General features: G+C 52.5%; 1 pseudogene; it reads left to right on the top strand.

The window, feature by feature from the left end:
* LOC139026867 (suppressor of cytokine signaling 1-like) overlaps nucleotides 1-3949 on the top strand; it is a 7540-nt pseudogene extending 3591 nt beyond the window's left edge.
* Nucleotides 3950-4173: the final 224 nt, after the last annotated feature.

Genomic DNA, 4173 nt, shown 5'->3' with positions numbered 1-4173 from the left:
AAAGAGACAGACCATAATACAAGCAGCACAAAGAGACAGACCATAATAAGCACAAGACAGCACAAAGAGACAGACCATAATACAAGCAGCACAAAGAGAGACAAGACCATAATACAAGCAGCACAGAAGAGACAGTTACTGGGTTCCATAACAACTAGCAGCTGTCCATGTTATTGTGTGGTGTGTGGTGATGTGTGTGTGGTTTGTGTGTGTTAGTGTGTGGTATGTGTGTGGTGTGTGTGTTGTGTGTGTGTGTGTGGTGTGTGTGTGTGTGTGTGTGTGTGGTGGTGTGGTGTGTGTGTGTGTGTGTGTGTGTGTGTGGTGTGTGTTAGTGTGTATGTCTGTCCGTCCGTGCGTGCGTTGCGTCCGTCGGTCCGTGCGTGCGTACGTGTTGGCCTATGTTATTATACAGATCTCAATAAACACTGTGCCTGTCTGTCTCTTCTCCAGGATCTCTCCAGATCATTTGGATCTCTCTCTCCTCGCCCCTATAGTGGATTTGGATATGGGATAGTGATCCACCAATGGATGGTAGCGATCTGGTGATGGGGAATCCAGTGGAGGGCTCTCTTCTGTATGATGGTCATAGACACTCTGGCAGGAACCACAGTGGAACCATCGCAGAACCACACGGCACCCACACAGTACCAGGATGGAACCCAGCAGCTTCCAGGGGCAACCTAGAACACGTAGAACAACAGAACCAACTCCTAGAACTCGAGAACTTAGAACTCCTAGGTCAAGAGAATGAACTCTTAGAACCTGTGAACCTAGAACAACAGATCCAACTCTTAGAACTAGAGAATACGGTCCAGACCAGCACAGACACCTGGACCAGACCTCCAGACAAGACCAGTTCTGGCGGTACCCTCCATCCCTGGGCCTCAACAGAGCAGCTTTAGAGCGGCTAGACCCAGTGTCCCTCTCCCCTGGCCAAGCCCCAGTGTCCCTCTCCCCTGGCCAAGACCCAGTGTCCCTCTCCCCTGGCCAAGACCCAGTGTCCCTCCCCTGGCCAGACCCAGTGTCCCTCTCCACTGGCCAAGCCCCAGACCCTGCCTTCTCCCCATTCCTCTCCCCTGCCTCAGACCACCTCTCCACTTGCCATATCCGATCCCAGACTCCTGGATCACACACTCCGGCCCTTCTTCAGCCAGCAGGAGTATGTTCTAGTGCGCCACACACACCGTCAGCTGTTCACAGTGGCTACTACTGGGCCCTAATGGAGATGGAGGAGGCCCACCACACCCTGCTACACACACCGCCTGGAGCTTCCTCATCAGGTATACACCACACCCTGCTACACAACCGCCTGGGAGCTCCTCATCAGGTATACACCACACCCTGCTACACACACCGCCTGGGAGCTTCCTCATCAGGTAACACCACACCCTGCTACACACACCGCCTGGGAGCTTCCTCATCAGGTATAACCACACCCTGCTACACACACTGCCTGGGAGCTTCCTCATCAGGTATACACCACACACTGCTACACACACGCCTGGGAGCTTCCTCATCAGGTATATACCACACCCTGCTACACACACCGCCTGGGAGCTTCCTCATCAGGTATACACCACACCCTGCTACACACACCGCCTGGAGCTTCCTATCAGATATACACACACCCTGCACACACACCGCCTGGGAGCTTCCTCATCAGGTATACACCACTCCCTGCTACACACACGCCTGGGAGCTCCTCATCAGGTATACACCACACCCTGCTACAACACACCGCCTGGAGCTTCTCATCAGGTATACACCACACCCTGCTACACCACACCGCCGGGAGCTTCCTCATCAGGTATACACCACACCCTGCTACACACCACCGCCTGGGAGCTTCCTCATCAGGGATACACCACACCCTGCTACAACCACCGCCTGGGAGCTTCCTCATCAGTATACACCACACCCTGCTACACACACCGCCTGGGAGCTTCCTCATCAGATATACACCACACCCTGCTGCACACACCGCAGGGGAGTTTCCTCATCAGGTATACACCACACCCTGCTACACACACTGCCTGGGAGCTTCCTCATCAGATATACACCACACCCTGTTACACACACCGCCTGGGAGCTTCCTCATCAGGTATACACCACACCCTGCTACACACACCGCCTGGGAGCTTCCTCATCAGGTATACACCACACCCTGCTACACACACCGCCTGGGAGCTTCCTCATCAGGTATACACCACACACTGCTACACACACCGCCTGGGAGCTTCCTCATCAGGTATACACCCCACCCTGCTACACACACCGCCTGGGAGCTTCCTCATCAATATACACCACACCCTGCTGCACACACCGCAGGGGAGCTTCCTCATCAGGTATAACACACACCCTGCTACACACACTGCCTGGGAGCTTCCTCATCAGATATACACCCACCCTGCTACACACACCGCCTGGGATCTTCCTCATCAGGTATACACCACACCCTGCTACACACACCGCCTGGGAGCTTCCTCATCAGGTATACACCACACCCTGCTACACACACCGCCTGGGAGCTTCCTCATCAGGTATACACCACACACTGCTACACACACCGCCTGGGAGCTTCCTCATCAGGTATACACCGCACCCTGCTACACACACCGCCTGGGAGCTTCCTCATCAGGTATCACCGCACACTGCTACACACACCGCCTGGGAGCTTCCTCATCAGGTATACACCACACACTGCTACACACACCGCCTGGGAGCTTCCTCATCAGGTATACACCACACCCTGCTACACACACTGCCTGGAGCTTCCTCATCAGGTATACACCGCACACTGCTACACACACTGCCTGGGAGCTTCCTCATCAGGTATACACCACCACACACACATTGTTCCTCGTCAGGAAACAAACAAGCAACCCCCCCCCCCCCCCCCCCCCCCCCTGCTGTTCCGTCCTGTGTAACGTTGTGCTGTCATGTGGTTGTGTGGTTGCCAGGGACAGCAGTCAGCCGGACGTCTTCTTCACCCTCAGTTACCACGGCGACCAGGGGCCCATCAGTGTCCGCGTCCTCTTAACCAGTCAGAGGTTCCACCTCAACGGCAGTAACAAGGCCTTTGATTCATTGTTCGCCCTGCTGCGGTTCTACATGGAGTCATCCCATAGGCGGCTGCGGACGGCGTGGCGCAGGGAGCGACCAATGACCTTACAGCAGCTGTGTAGGGGGCGAATCATCGAGTTGTACGGAGCGGAGAGGATAGATTCACTACCTGAGCTTAACCAGGTGGTCACACAGTATCTACAGGACTATCCTTATAGTATATAGACACACCYTCCTACTGGAGAGTTTGGGGATCAGTTCCATTTCAACAGACTGAAACTTTCTGGACGGTACTGACCAAAACTAAAATGGAATGGAGCCCCAGWAAAYTGAATGTGAATTTGCTGTTTCTTACTCTCTCTGTCTCTGGTCTGTGGTTCTTATCTGTGTGGTTCTGTCTCTGGTCTGGTTCTGTGGTTCTGTCTCTGGTCTGTGGTTCTGTGGTTCTGTCTCTGGTCTGTGGTTCTGTCTCTGGTCTGTGGTTTTGTCTGTGGTCTGTGGTTCTGTCTCTGGTCTGTTGTTCTTATCTGTGTGGTTCTGTCTCTGGTCTGGTTCTGTGGTTCTGTCTGTGGTTCTGTCTTTGGTCTGTGGTTCTGTCTGTGGTCTGTGGTTCTGGTCTCTCTGTGGTTCTGACTCTTGGGCCCGTTCTATGGCTGGTCATGTACTGTGGTTCCGGTCTGTGGTTCTGAAGGTTCAGTGGGTTGGTTTCCCAACCCTTATTCCTTATTCTAAAATGGATCAAATAATTATTTTCCTCATCAATCTACACACAATACCCCATAATGACATCACAATACCCCATAATGACATCATAATACACCATAATGACAAAGCGAAAACAGGTTTTTAGAATTTTGGGCAAAAAATAAAACAGATACCTTATTTACATGCGTATTCAGACCCTTTACTATGAGACTTCAAATTGAGCTCAGGTGCATCCTGTTTACATTGATCATCCTTGAGATGTTTCAACGATTTGATTGGAGTCCACCTGTGGTAAATTCAATAGATTGGATATGATTTGGAAAGGCATACACCTGTCCCACAGTTGACAGTGCATGTCAGAGCGAAAACCAAGCCATGAGGTTGAAGGAATTGTCCGTAGAGCTC

This window comes from Salvelinus sp. IW2-2015, unplaced genomic scaffold, assembly GCF_002910315.2.
Source record: "Salvelinus sp. IW2-2015 unplaced genomic scaffold, ASM291031v2 Un_scaffold6138, whole genome shotgun sequence".
Classification (NCBI taxonomy): domain Eukaryota; kingdom Metazoa; phylum Chordata; class Actinopteri; order Salmoniformes; family Salmonidae; genus Salvelinus; species Salvelinus sp. IW2-2015.
The sequence above is the reverse complement of the archived record's forward strand: the minus strand, read 5'-3'. Positions and strand labels throughout refer to the sequence as shown.